Source organism: Nannospalax galili, unplaced genomic scaffold (assembly GCF_000622305.1).
Source record: "Nannospalax galili isolate Female #2095 unplaced genomic scaffold, S.galili_v1.0 scaffold1051, whole genome shotgun sequence".
NCBI lineage: Eukaryota > Metazoa > Chordata > Mammalia > Rodentia > Spalacidae > Nannospalax > Nannospalax galili.
The window spans coordinates 7,095,303-7,111,092 of NW_008331995.1; the positions used below are offsets into that span (position 1 = coordinate 7,095,303).

Genomic DNA, 15,790 nt, shown 5'->3' on the forward strand with positions numbered 1-15,790 from the left:
TCTCTTAGCTTCCAGTTCTGTCTGCCTGTTGCCATCTCTTTCCTGCTATTCTGGACTCTCCACCTGGAAACATAAGCCAAAAAAAAAACCAAAAAACAAAAAAAACCCAGTCCTACAGGACTCTGTTGGAAACTGAGCTGATTTGCATTTTGTCCTGCTATAAGTGTTTAACACAGTTTGGGGGGCTGTATGAATTACACTAAACATCAGTCAAGTGTAAGTAAATAATTATTGCACAGACCACCCAGAGTTTGATAGGAGATCTGTCATCTTTGCTGTCTTTGAGTATCATTTTCATTCACAAACACTGCATAAAAAGCACTGGTGCTCTTTTGGAAATGTGTCCTGTGGGACAGTCCAGCAGGGGAAGTTATTTGGAAACGGAAAAGGATGTTGGGGAAGCGATGCAGCTGAGAGCTGAGGTTCAGCCAGAGACAAAAAACGTTTCTAGTACATTTGACAAAATATGAATATGTAAGTTATGTCTTCAGGACACACAGAATTGCCCCTTTCCTTTCTTTCTGTTATTTATTAACTCCTCCTGACCAGGATCCATCTTTCTGTGATTCTGGATCTCTGATTCAGAGCTGTTTATATCACAGCCTCAACTCCAAGCATTTCTAAATATTATACAACTTTATAGCGTTAGGTGCCCATGCTCGATTCTAAGCACTTTGAACACATAAATCCATCTAATCCTTAACACTCTGATTAGATAAAGAAAATTATGGTATCTACATTTGCTAGTGAGGTATGGCTTAGAGATATCAGTGAACTTGTTCTAGGTCATACAGCAAATTGGTAGCAGAGTCAAAAATGAAACACAGGAAGACTTGCTTTAGTCTTTTCACTTAACACCTCTTACTACATAAGCCCCCCAGAGCTCCCCAAACCATACCATAGCTCTAACACAGGAGGATTTACAGCAGTTGCTTCCATTGATAGAGATATTCAATCCATTACCCTTCTTTCCTTTCTGTCTTTCTTATATTAATGTTTTTTAAAAATATTTTTATTTTTATTTTATGTATATTTTTATATTATGTATTTGCATGTATTGCCTGTGTGTAGGTTAAATGCACTCATGTCATGCAATGCCAGCAGAGGACAGAAGAGGCTGTTGGATCCCCTGGGACTGGAGTTACGGGCAGTTGTTAGCTGCCATGTGGGTGCTGAGATTTGAACCCGGGTCTTCTGCAAGAAAAACCAGTGCTCTTAACTGCTGAGCCATCTCTCTCCAGCCCCTCTTATATTAATATTTAATTTACACATATAAAAATTCACCCCCTCATATGTACAGTTTCTGACAACTGTATATACACATGTAATTATCATCAAAGTAAAATCAAATCATCCTATCACCTCAAAAACTTCCCCCATGTCCCTTTATAGTCCCCTGAATAAGAATGAGGTACAATTTTTTTCTTGTTAGAGGCTAAATGACTTCAAAAAGGCACATGACTTGATACAAGACATCTGTTGATTACCTTAAATCTCACTGTGGACATTTACAATTGAAAAAAGTAATTTTTAAAAGAAAAGAAATGGATTTAAAATTTTCTGAGGGGCACTGTGTTAATTTAAGGCTACTGTCATGAGGCAAAGCTAAAAGAATGAATGCAAGATTGGGAAGCACACATCACCCAGAGAAACACAAAACAGACACAGATGCTGTTGATGTAAACTCTACCTTTGAATAATCAGGACTTGGAATGTTAACAGCTTTTTATTCCTACCTGTGTCCCCATCCATCTCCTACCTCCCTCCTGTTACATGGCCAGATGGAGACTTATAAGGACAGACAGGAAGGTGGTCCCGTGCTATTGTTCTTAAAGACTTCCACTGTCTCTGTTCTTCACAGTGCTGTTATGTCTCACCAGCAGTTAATCATGTGTAACATTTCCAGGATGCTTTCTTCCCAGTATTCAATATAGCCACGTCCCATCATTCTGACTCGATTATCAATTCCTCAAGCACTGCTGGGGAAGATGTTTAACAAATGTTCATCTATTCTGCGACCTTACGAGTGTGGATGGATGAGATGGATGAAATTTCACAGGCAACGTACCAGAGAATGAACAGGGAAGTCGAACATGGCTGCTCACACCATTCTAGGTGAAGGGTCGCACTGGCCTCAGAACCAGCCTTTGAAGTATTCTGTTCCCACAGCACACCCCACTGGCCGTGAGGGGAAGTTCACTCCCAATGCACAGTTTATGATCATCACTGAGGGAGTTGGAAGTCAAGAACACACCTGCCTTGCTTTTGGCCTCATCTTTTCACAGTGGCTTTGGTGGAGACCTAGGAGTTCTTTAAAAGACTGGTAATTATATTATCATTTTCTCAGGTGAATTAAATGCCCAACTCCACCCAGTGCTCACAGTGGTGTTTAATACTCTCATGAGGTGGATACACAACACCGGCCGTGCAGATGAGTCACATGAGATAGAAGGCAGAGTAGTCAGTCACCACAGACCCCAAAGCTAAGCAGAGGAGCAAAGGGGTAACCTCCATTTAACTACAGAAGTCCTCCTTAGTGACTATGCCATACTGTCTCTGTAATACTAAAGTAAGTGCTTGGTATTCAACAGAAACTAAGCTATCAGGTGCTAACTAGTTTCAAAGTCCACCACTGCAGGCTCTGCTTCTCATACTCAACAAGGCTTTTGCTGAAATTTCAAACAGGACAGGCTGTTTTCTCGGCATTTCATCCACAGGTAACCTGCTAGTGAAAATGGGCTACATGTCATAAGACATCAGCAGACTCAGAAGGTAAGCCACAGTGTGGTCCCTGTGGCTGATGCTGGGACGTAGGAAGACCCTTCATTCAAGTAGGTATAGTACAATATGGATAAGGTTATGCTGGGGCTTTAACAGACATAGTTTATTGTGGATCACAAATAGGAGAAAAAATTGAGACATGGTTATGCTATATCGTTTCAGCTGACCTTGAACTCAAGGTTCTCCCACCTCAGCACCCCCAGTGCTGGGGTTACATGTGTACATCACCATACATGGCTGATACAGTGTGTGTGTGTGTGTGTGTGTGTGTGTGTGTGTATAGGGCAGAAGGTTACGGAAATTTACATTCATTCAAGAGAGTCACCAGAGAAGGCTCCAGATGTACATCCCAGGCTTCTTTAAGGAGCGTGTTTCCTAGTCATATTAATTGATTAGCCATTGGTTAGAAAGGCCTGCCTCTGTCAGGAAGGATCATGAGACCATTCTGAATTCTGTGAGGAAAGGGTGCTACGCTGGTAGATAATGTCTATCTTCGTATGGGACGTGAAGGTGGCTCTAGTCAGATCTGCTCTAGTCAGGCCTGGAGCATTGACTGGAGCGCCACAGTGCTCCCTTAGAGCTGCCTACCAGGCCTGAGAGGAAGCTGGAAGTGGAAACCGGAAGAGGCTGCTCTGCGGGAGCACAGGGCTTGAGGGATTTCTTTTCACGTGCAACACGCGAGGCCCACAGGTGCCCCTGGGCCCTGTGATGACAGAAGGGCCATGTCCCCGGAAGACAGGAGGGGGAAAGGGAAGAGATGAGGCTAGGAACTCAAGTTCTGTACCCAAGTCTTACAAGGATGTGCTCTTGCCTCACTGCGGTGCTGATGCAGGGGTTCGGAACGCGCGGCTAGCTTTAGGGCTTCTCATTTCCGTTCACTCACTCCTTGAACGGTTTTAGCAAAGCCTACTTGAAAAGGTAAGCCTGTCTCAGGTGTGCTGAGGGAAGGAGACTGCTAAATGTTCAGAGGGTGAAAGGGCGGGGGTGGAGCCGGGGTGGGGCACGACTGACCCCTGGTGGTGGGCCTGGAAATTCCTACTTCAAAGATTTTTTTCAAAAAAGCGTCCGAGAAAGCCTGATTTTCCAGGGAAGAAGAATTTTGGGGTGAAATACCTCTAAGAAAAAGCTCATGTTACATAATCTGTATACATCTTATCCCTTTCTTGCTTATTCTCCATGCTTTTCCAAGTGCCTGAGAATTCTTGCAATAAATCCCTTTCATTTCAGCACCTGTTTGTTTGAACATAGACATGGATTTTGTGTCTGTGTAATGAACCTACCGTTCTGTGAGACGTGAGTCTTAGGAGGAAGGAAACAATATAAGGTTTAACTTTTCCCTTCAGTTTGGAGATTTGGATGGACATCTCGTCTACCAGATTTCCTCTTCCCCACTAAAAGCTTTGGAAATCTTCTGTTTGGGTAAGCAGCTTTCCTTTGTCCCCCTTCAAGATTGTTCTTAATAAAAGTCTAAATGTTAAAGGATGTTTTCCCCTCTATAAACAAACAGTTTACATACCTCAGATGAGAAATCTGTACTGCAGAAAAACAAACTGTTCCATCAAGCCCTCAAACTCTTCAGATAAAGCTGCACAACTGAAATGTTTGAAGCTCACTCAGCTGACAGAATTCTCTTGCTTCAGAGGCTCTTTAGACTCGGGAGGTGGCAAAGGGCAGTGGTTCAGAGGACTGTGGCTCTGAAGCCACTTTTCCCCTTTCTGAAGATCAGCTCTGCCTCTCACTAGTGGTGTGACCTTGGGCATGTTATATAACCTCTCTGTTCTCAATGTCTTCATCTGTGAAATGCAAATAACAGTATCTCTGGTTCTATTAAGGCTCAAATGAGCTAACACATGTAAAATACTTAACAGAGTGACTAAAAGTTAGCTAGTAATTTGTTGCTTTTTCTGACAGGAGTATAAAGCATCATTTCAAAGGAACATAACAGGGTTTGGAGGTTTTTTTATATAAATATTATATACTTGGGGTTGTGGAGATAGTTCAGTTGGTAAAGTGATTGTTTTGCAAACGCAAGAATCTGAGATTGATCCCAAGAACACATACTAAAAATGAAAGGCCTGGTGGCACATGCTTGTAATTCCAGTGCTGGGAAGGTGGAGGCAGGTGGATCCTTGGGGCTCAGTGACACATGCGTGTGCAGGAAAGAGGAGAACATCAGATGTCCTGTCCTATCACACTCCTCTCTTATTCCCTTGAGACAAGGATGGGAGAGGGAGGCATGGGTGAGTAGGGGAAGATGTTTACTTAGGTTCACTGAACCTGGAGTTAGCCTGGTAGCCAGCAAGCCTCTGGGAGTCTCCTGTTTCCAACCTCCACAGCACTGGGGTTATAGGCACACAAAGAGTCATACTTGACTTTCTCATACGGGTTCTGGGCATTTGAACTCAAGTCCTCATGTTTGGATAGCAAGTGCTGTGACCCACTGAGCCTTCTCTCCAGCCCTGTGGTGTAGTTTGATTTGCGTTTCTCTACTGGCTCCCGATGCCAAGCGTTTAACAGTTCTTAATATCTTTCTAGCAGATTCCATAGGAAGAGCCCAAATATCAAACCTAGGACACAATGGACATTTAAACAGGGTCTCCCTGTAGCTCCAGCTGGCCTGGAACTCACTATGTAGACCAGGCTGGCCTTGAACTCACAGAGATCTGCCTACTTCTGCCTCCCGAGTGCTGGGACTACAGGTGTACATCAAAGATGCCTGGACTAGGCATCTTTGATGAGTTTAAAGTTATTTCTTACTGCCAGCCTAATTCCAATTTCTTTCAAGGATGGGACTCTTGGTAGGTTAACCAGGCTCCAGTGTCCAGTGGATGAGCCCACACTGAAGGACATTTGGGGACACAAATCAGAGGCTATAGGCATATATATACATATATATGAATATATATGTGTATATATAAAATGGGGGCTGTTCTCCTTAATAACCAAAGATGTGATGCCAATTTGGCTGCCTAAGACATGTCAGTGGATATCTCATGTCAGACATCTCAATGCCTCTGTAGAAGGTGATTCTGAAGTGCTTCAAGTTACCTACGTCAGATTATCTATCTATCTATCTATCTATCTATCTATCTATCTATCTATCTGTATATATATCTATATACAAAATACAATACATTAAATTGGATGGGGGGCAGTAAGGGGAGGTGCACATAGGTGAGAGAATCTAAATATCATCAAATTAAAATTCAATAAAAACAATATTAAAAAAACAGCATTTGAACTAAACCATCATGAACTGAAGAAAAAAATCAACCATCGTCTTTGTTCATTAATCCATTGGATTTCATCAAGTTAAATGTTTAAATGGGAACAAAGAGAAAATAATTTCACAAATAGAATGTTTTGTAGAATATGAGTAACATGCTGTAGGTGATTTGTCTAATGTGAGGAACCATTACTATATTTTTTGTTGTTGTTAGTTTCTTTTTCTCTCTGGGAAGAAAACCTCTATAAAATGGAAGTCTAGCATTCAACTTTAGGGCATTTTTCTTTTATTTGAACATGGGAGAGTTCCTCATTGGTGGTGTTGCAGATATTTGGCTGGTTATGTAACAGCATGTGTCCTGAGTCATCCCCAGAGGACAAGCCAGTATAGACTCACAAACACACTTACTGGTGCCAATGCATCGAAGGGTTTGGTATTCACAGAACTGCCCCCTTACCTTTGACTAGTACGTTTTCTCTCGCTGTGCACCTCTCTTCACTGTAAGTATCCTCAGGTTCTGTTGGCTCTGCACAGACGTCATCTTTTCCTTCCCCACATTCTTTCTTCTGGATTTCTCCTCAAAGCCTGGAACACAGAGCAGAGCAGAACAGCTCAATCATTTCTGCACACATTTGGGAAGGACAGTCAATCTCAGGTCACTGACAATTCCAATTTATTTCTAATTTTCCCCCAGCTAGCTACAGTTTAATCACAGTTTTAGAAACTCACCTGATTAGATAAGATTTAGAATAGAACTCTCTCAAAACACAGATGAAACAGGGCTTGTTCTCTGTAATAACCAAAGATGGGATGCCAATTTGGCCTCCTAAGACATGTCAGTGGACATCTCATATCAGATTTGCATTGCCTCTGTAGGAGGTGATTCTGAAGTGCTTCAAGTTACCTACAGTCAGTTATATAATCAGGGATGTCAGACTGGGAGTGAGAACTTAGGAAAATATCACTTTAGACTCATGTTTTAGGATAACTGGAACCAGTAACCCTTGAGTCTGGCTTCGAGCAGATAACAGTTCACTGTGAATGCTGATGAACATTAGTGTGGACACCGTGCTGTGAGACTGTTTACATGTATCTATCTTATTACCAAAGCTGATAGAAGTAGCTTTTATGTTAGCTGTTTTTAATTAAACATCAAAATGTCCAAATCTGGACATGGTGGCTCCCATCTGTAATCCAAGGACTAGGAAGCTGAGGCAGGAGGAGTGCCAGGAGTTCAAGGCCAGCCTGGGCTTACATAATGAGTTCTAGGTCAGTTTGTATTATAGACTAAGCCCCTTTACAGATAAGATAAACAAGGGTCAGTAAGAGAAAGGGACTTGCAAAAGTTTACACAGGGCAGAACTCACCCTTGAAAGCCTCATGCATTTCCTACTGTGTCACACCTTGTTCCCACATCTTTCATGTGTCCGCCAGGCAACAAAATTTCCTTGAGGGGCTAAATCCTCGGTAAATGCTGATAAACCAAGTAATATTGCAAACATCATGCATAAGGAATTAGTTAAATCCCTTCCTTAAGCAAATATTCCACAGCTTATAATCAACTCAGATCATAAAGGCAGAACAAAGGGAAATAAACCAATATTTCTGGATTATCTAGAATAGCTACCATTGATGGAGCACCAACCTTGAAGCATCCAGCATGCCGCACACATCACTCACACTGACACTAATGCTTCCAGGAACTCTGAAAATAATATAGACATTATTATACCATGAAAACAAGGAAATTGATTCAGGGAAATAAGACACCCAAGGTTGCACACAGCCAGTAAGTTCTCTGGTTCTGTGTCTTCTGCCATACACACCAACTTCTTGTCTGCAACAAGCAGCTCAATAAACCAAAGAAATATGCATCTACTTGGAAACCCCAGAGTCCAAGAATAGAAACAGAATGGACAGTACTTAGAAGGAACTAAAGGGAAGAGGGAAGAAATGGACTAAGAATGTTGTGGTTTGAATAGGCTTGTGCTCCGAGCACTTCGCCCCCAGCTGGTCGCATACTTTTTGGGGAGCTGTGTACATTTGGGGAGATGGGATCTAGCCGCAAGAAGCAGTCACTGGTAGCATGACTTTGAGGATTATACTGGGTCCCCAGGCCCCTCCTCTTTCTCTGCTTTCTGTCCATCATGAGGTAGAACTTCTCCCACCACATGCTCTCTTGTCATGATGTTCTGCCCACCTGCATGGAGCTAAGCAACCATGGGTTGAGCCCCTGAAATCAGGAACTAAAACAAATCTGTCCTCCCTTAAGTTGTTCTTTGGGGTGTTTGGATCACAGAGACATGAAAATAACTAATCCACTCATCTTGGGAATCTATTTTATAATGATTCTGTCACGAGGGACACGTCCTGATGCTGAATATACAAATATAATTACAATATACAAATTCATCCTTAAAATTCATTAAAAGGTATCTGTAATGTTAGGTCCCTGAGGATGATAAAAGATATCTAAGTTCTCTATAAGTTAGGCTGGATGGCTTTTCTTCACCTACTGTATTATTTTTCTACATTTACCACGACAAAATGAGACGGACAGGGGACTTTAGCAAGTGAAAGCCATTTCCTCATGGTTCTTGAGACAGGAAGGCCAAGACTGAGGCCATGGCAGGCTTAGTTTCATGTGGAGTCTCTCTTCTTGGCTGGCAAAAGGCTGCCCTGCCCTACCATCTGTTCACAGGATCTTTTCTTTATGCATGCAGCCCTGGGGCCTCTTTATGTGTTTATACTTCCTCTTTTTACAAGGACATCTGTCAGACTGAATTAGTACTTGTCTTATAGCCCAATTTTACCTAACTATGTAAGGTTTGGAGCTTTAGTGATATCTACTACACAATTAGTGCTGGTGCCACAGAAATGAAAACCCAGGCACCAAAACAGTAACTGCCATGTTATCAACCTTCAGTATTACAAAAATTGGAATTATTTACTACTTAAATTTAAATTCAGTAACCTAATGCTCCACTAGAGGATTTAAGTTAAAAAAGAAGAGTCGACCATCTTGATTGAATATACTTTGGCCCACGCTGATCTAAACTAGGGGCAGAAAACTGATGCTTGCTGGTCAAATCTGCTTGATGTCTTTTTCACCCGACCTCTGTACTGCCTCTCTTAATAAAGTTTTACTGGAACACAGCTGTGCCCATGCCTGTTCAGTTACATACTGTCTATGGCTGTTGTTGTACATCTTCAACTGCAGAGCTGGACAGTTATAACAGACACTATCTGGTCTACAAGGTAAAAAATATAACTTCTTTACAGCAAAAAAGCTTCCCATTACTTGGTTTAAACTTGGCCCACCAAATTTCATTACTGCAAGAGTTATCAGCACTTCTCAGTCTTCAAGAGGAGAATACATAGTAAAACTTAAAGGCTTTAAAAATCTTTAACTACACTTTTATTTCGTGTGTCTGTATTTGTGTGGGCATAGGCACATCTGGAGGTCAGAGGACAATCTGTGGGAGTCAGTTTGTTCCTTCCACTATGTGGGTCTCGGGGATTGAATTCAGGTCAACAGACTCAGAAGCAAGCACCTTTACCCACTGAGCAATCTCACCTACCCTATAGTGAAATTTAAGATTGCATCTTACATGGACAGTCATTTTTAACATCAGTGCATCTGAGAATCGTAAAAGCTGTACAGTGAAAAGTAACCCTGAAAAAATCCTTGAGTAAAACCCATGGCAGAGCCCAGCCCACCAGATCAGCACCAGCACACCCCAGTTTTCCTTTAAAGCTGCAAGTGATAAAATTTTCTTTGAATGCCACATGAAACAACTGACTTTATATGTAGATCATTAGTATAAAAAGATGCATATCTTTAAAGAATAGCATCACTTTCCACATAAAATACTTAGAAAAACTTCTGAGAAGGACCAAAACTACAGAAAATCCAGGTTGCCATCTTACACTCTACTCTTGAATTTCAGAAGCTAAATACACACATGATAAGACATCACTGCAGTTGGCTTCTTCAACTATTTTTCTCCAGTGAAGATTTAAATACTTTGTTCTGTGTACCACATCTGGGAAAATGCTGAAACCAGTTTGTATTACTGGTTGAAAAATGCATACGATGCTTAGCACTGGTTGTAAAGGAAATGTTGACTGAATCATAGTTACGTACCTTTTCATATTCATTAGGATGGTATTAAAGAACAGACAACAATGAAAACTGGCAAGATTGTAGAAAAATTAGAACCGCTATGAATTGCAGATGGGAATGTGAAATGGTACCACTGCTATCAAAATCAGTGTGTAGTTCCTCAAAAGACGAAACATAAAGTTCCCACATATTCAGCAATTCTGCCTCTGGGAATGCGCCCCAAACTACTGCAGTAGGGACTGAACAAATGTTAGTACAGTAATGTTCATGGTTGCCCTGTTTACATAGCTAGACGGTAGAGACAATTCATGATTCCATTGACAGATGAATAAACGAAATGTGGCACATCCATTCCGTGGACAGTCATTCAACCCTAAAAAGAATGAGATGTAGACACAATGTAAAAGGGGGAACATCTTGAAAACATTACACTAAGTGAAGAAGCCAAACACAAAAAGACAAATGTTGTATGATTCCACTTACAGGTGTACTGAGAGCACTCAGTCAGAAAATAGAAGAGAGGTTGCCAGAAGCAAAGGACTGAAGAAGTTATTACTTAATAGGAGTGGAGTTTCAATTTGAGATGATGAACAAGTTCTGGACCTAGATTCCAGTTGTGATTGCACAGCCTCGTGAATGCATTGACACCACTGAAACTGGACATTTTGAAATGGGAACTTTAGCACTTTGTATGTCTTTTCCCGTCCTAAGAAAAAGTGCTCAGAAAAAAGGTACAGGAGTATAACTGTTGGGGGAAGGATGAGGAGGGCCCATTCCTCAGATGTCAGTACAAAATCATTTTTCTGAAGAACCTAGCAATCGATGAATACCTGACTTGTGTAGACGACAGCTTGATAGCCTGTGTGATAGAGAAATGGAACACAACAGTTGTTCCCAGCTCTTGGGGTTCAAAGCCACAGAAGATGTCTATACTCCCAGCATGGCTTTACCCTTCCCCTCACCCTTATCTATATGCAGCCCACAGGGGTAAAATACACACACAAAGTAAAACAATGAACCCTATCCATGAACATCATTCAGAACAATTAAATGTTCTTTTTCATACTGCTTTCACATCCTGCCCTTATTTATTTATTTATTATTTATTTTATATGAGTGTTTTGCCTGTAGGTATGTTAAGTGCATCACATTCATGCAATGCCGACAGAGGCCAGAAGACGGCATCAGATCCCCTGGTTGTTAGCTACCATGTGACTGCTAGGAACCAAACCTGGGTCCTCAGCAACAACAGCTAGTGCTCTTAACCACTGAGCTATCTCTCCAGCTTCCCTGTCTACTTTTTAAAAAAGACACAACCACACGGTCTTTAAACCCCCCGTGTTAATTTCTCCAGTCCAATTCTCCCTTGGCTGAAACAAGAAAACCCTATCACGAATTCAATAAATATCTATTTGTGTGTGCATGTGTCCAAACTAAAATATTCTATGGTTTGCTTTTTTTTTAAACTTTTTTGATGAATAATTTTATTTATTGAGTCCAATATAATGTTGTGATGTTTACATTGTAGAATGATTAAATCAAACAAGTTAATGAATCAATCACCTTACACATATGTCATTTTTGGTGACAAGAATATTTTAAATATTCTTTTTTAGCAATTTTGAAATACACATTTTTGAAATACAAATATAATACATTATTATTGATTATACTTGCTGTTCTGTACAATATATTGCTAAAGTTTCTTTTTTTTCCTTTTTTTTTTTAATTGTAAAATCCTAACAAGTTTATTGGGCTTAATAGAGCATAGGGTAGGGATTTTCTTACAGAGGAGTGAGCACCCCCCATCCCCATTTATGGCTGCACTGGAAAGTCCACACTAAACGTAGATCCCATGACTTCCTGACAGCTGCACAAAATGGCAGGAGAGGTGCCTAATGGCATCCTCAGCTTGTATATCCTTAGCTTGTCCCCCTTGTGCAGCTAAAATCAACTGATTGGGTGGGAGGGGTAACTGACTCTCCCCTCCACTCCTTGACGAACATGGGAAGGAGGTGTAACTATAGCTTGCTGGCATAGTGGTCAGAGGGCACTTTCAGGTAACACTCCACCCCTTTCTCCAGCTCTTGCATTCTTTCCACCAACCTCTTCAGAAAATGTTCCTGAGCCCTGGAAGGGGTGATAGGTGTTGGATGATCTTCCTCCCATTGTGGCAAGGCACTGAACATCTGTATTCCATGGGCTGTTGGCCCATTTCAGTGGAACTCCATTTACTATAAAAACACAAACAGCAAGAAGCAAGAACATCTAAACAGTGGCTGCTATAATAACTTAACCTATGGGCATAAACACAAATGCTTGGACAGTACTTTAGCAGGTACATCACATCCAACTAACAAAACAGTTGCAGTGGCTTCCCTGCTTATAAAGCATTTCCTGCTGTATTATGAATTTCACTCAGTATCAGTTTGAGCTATTTTCATTTTGCTCCACAGAGTGCTGTTGCCCTCACTGTTGCACAGTACTCTGTTCATCTCCACTTCTGGACTTAGTTACTTAGTATCTAGTGATTGCTCAGAACAACAGATACCTCAGTGCATGCTGTATTAGTTACCTTTCTGTTGCTGTGACAGCATATCTGGTAGAAACAACTTAAGGGAGCAAGGGCTTATATTGGCTCAAGATTTCAGGGGTCCTCAGATCATCACAGCAGGGTCGACACAGCATTGTAGTGCTGTGACGTGACAGCAGACAGGAAGCAGAACACTGGTGGTGGAACCATGGGGTGGGCATAATCTTCAAAGGCCTGTTCCTAGTGACCCACATCCACCAGTTATACCTCATACCCTAAAGGCTCCACAACCTTCAAAATAATGCCACAAATAAGAGAAGTAACACTCAAAACAGCCTATGGGGAACATTTCAGATTCAAACCTTAACACACACCCTTTATGGATTTCTGTACAACCTCAGAGGTCACATAGAATACAAGCTGTTGGAGCACGTGGCCACACTGTATGAAATGTGCAGGAATTGCTCCCAAAAGACCTCACCTGGAGCCATCTACCTCCCTTTGACATTTGGAAAATTGGGCTAATATTTTTGTGAGTTGGGGGAGGGCAGGGAAGGGATGCTAAACTGTATACAGTATACAAGTGTCCTGAATAATCTTTGGTTTGTCCCACACAAAGCATCAAGAGCCCTTTCTTCAAACAGCTTCTAATTTAAAGTAGAATCTTTCTGCTGTAGAGCATGTGCATCTGTGAGTCTAATTAGGGACTGGCAGCTTGCTCTGTAGTGCCAAGTGCCACAGCTGAAAGCGCCTGTTTACTTTAATTCCTTGCCAAATCCTACTGTCTGTGTTTGGATTTCTGCAACTCTGATGGGTATAAAATGCCATCTCCCTGTGCTTTTAAGTTTGTGGGTTTTTTGCTTTTATTAGTGATGTGAAAACCTTCTCATATTTCTGTTGTGCATTCATGGTTCTCCCTTGGGAAAGCAGCTGCTCATGAAGTGCCCGTTTTCCTACTAGGTAGCTTGAATTTTCTTTTTCTTTTTCTTTTATGCCTTCGAGTGTTTTGCCTATACATGTGTAAACACACCATGGGTGTGCAGTCCCTGGGGAGGCCAGAAGAGGGCATCAGATTCCTTGGAATTAGAGTTAAGGATAGTTATTAGCCACACATGGGTCCTGGGAATTGAACCTGGGTCCTCTGCAAGAACAGCCAGTGCTCCTAAGTGTTGAGCCATGTCGCGAGCCCCTCCATTTTCCTTATGACGGTTGGAGTTATGCTGGAGATTTGGGTAGATAGTTGGGGTGGCACCACTTTGTCCTTTGCTTTATAATTTATGCCATTACACTGGGTGGAAACTACATATTTTGATTATAGTGAAATCTATTCAGCTGTAGGTGACTTTTGTATCTCTAATTTATAAGATCTACTCTAACATTATAAGGACAACCTTTATTTTCCCCCTCAATTCAGGGATTTACAGTTTTTATTCATTATATGTAGCTTGTTAATCCATCTCACAATTTGCTTTTGCAAAAAGTGTGAATTAGGAATCTGATCATGTTTATCTCGAGCTAAACCAGTTGTAGTAACATTTACTTCTGATATTCTGTATTTTCCTCATTGATGTCCAATGAAATCTACATGCTTCATTTGTGATCTTGTGTGTGTGTGTGTGTGTGTAGAGAGAGAGAGAGAGAGAGAGAGAGAGAGAGAGAGAGAGTGGGCATGCTCATGGTATGATACATGTGTGGCAGGCACAAAGGAACTTTGGGTGTCCATCCTTGTCTTCCAGTTTGTTAAAGAGAGGTTCTCTTGTTCACGACTGCACGTGCTGGGGCAGCTAGCCTGTGAGCATCCAGAGTCTCCTGTCCTCACCTTCCATCTCACTGTAGGAGTGCTGGGATTACAGATGTGCACTACTGCATCCATCTTTACATGGGTTCTAGGGGATCCAAACTCAGGTCCTCACATTTGCACAGAAATGCTTTACCGACTGCATCACCTCCTGGCACTGCATCCTATATTCTATAAGCTGGTTCACATCACTGGACTTTATTCTCTATTCTGTCCCATAGGTATATTTTTCAATTCCCCTCACCAACAACACAGTGCCTTACTTATGTCTTCATAATAAATGCTTATAGATAAGAGAAGGCCTGTGCTTTCAGAGTCTTTTGCAAAAATTATTAAATTCTTGAATTTTCACATTTCCACTAAATTTTAGGATCTGTTCGGATTATGCTTAGAACTGCAATGAATTTATAAATACTCAGAAATGCTCAACATTTTATGGCACTGATCCCTTTCCATGTTTGTGGTATAACTTGTCACTCCTTTAATTCCTCTTTTGTGTCTTTTTACTAACCTTATAAATCTTTAAAAAATATTCTAAGTTTCTATTTCTTGTTGAGAGCTAAAATGATTTTCTTTCTTTCGTGTGTTATGTATGTGCAGTTACACATTCCTGTGGTGGCCAGAGGTCAACCTTGGGTGTCTTTCTTAGTCACTGTCCACCTTTTTTTTGGAGACAGGGTCACTCTTTCACATTTACCTGGACTTGATGATTTGGCTAGGCTGGCCGGCCAAAAAGCCCCAGGAATTCACCTGTCTGTAGCTCCCCATTCTGGGATTACAAGCACCATTTCTGGCTTTTAAAAAAACAGGTTCTGGGGTGTGCTAGATAGTTTTAATTGTCAACTTGACATACCTGGTGGGGGGCTCAAGTGGGGAATTGCCACCATTTGACTGGCCTGTGGCCATGTCTGTGAGGCATTCTCTTGATTGTTGAGTAATGTGGGAGAGTCCAGCCCACTGTGGGTGGTGCCACCCCTGGGAAGTTGGGCCTGTATTGCATAAGAAAGCAGGTTGAGCACAGGCCAGGCTTGGGGAGCAGGCCATTAAACACCGTTTCTCCATGATATGTTCAGCTCCTGCCTCCAGGTTCCTGCCCTGAGTTCCTACCTTGGACTCCCTCAGTGATGAACTGTAACCCTGGAGGTGTAAACCAAATAAACCCTTTCCTCTCTAAGTTGGTATTTGTCAGAGTGTTTTGTCATAGGAATTGAAAAGAAACTAGAACTTGGGGTTTGAAGTCAAGTCCTTATATTTGTGATGCAGGCAATTTACCAATTGAGCAATCTCTCCAGCCCTGGAGAGACATTTTAAAAGTTCAGACCTGAA

At 41.6% G+C, this 15,790-nt stretch overlaps 1 protein-coding gene across 1 annotated transcript in view; it reads right to left on the reverse strand.

Moving 5' to 3' along the window:
- The window catches only part of Frmd4b (FERM domain containing 4B), a 372,580-nt gene that overhangs the window by 248,769 nt on the left and 108,021 nt on the right, over window positions 1-15,790 (reverse strand). The window contains exon 2 of the mRNA XM_017796628.2: window positions 6,465-6,592. The gene's annotated coding sequence lies outside the window, so the exon portion shown is untranslated. The remainder of the gene's footprint in view (window positions 1-6,464; window positions 6,593-15,790) is intronic.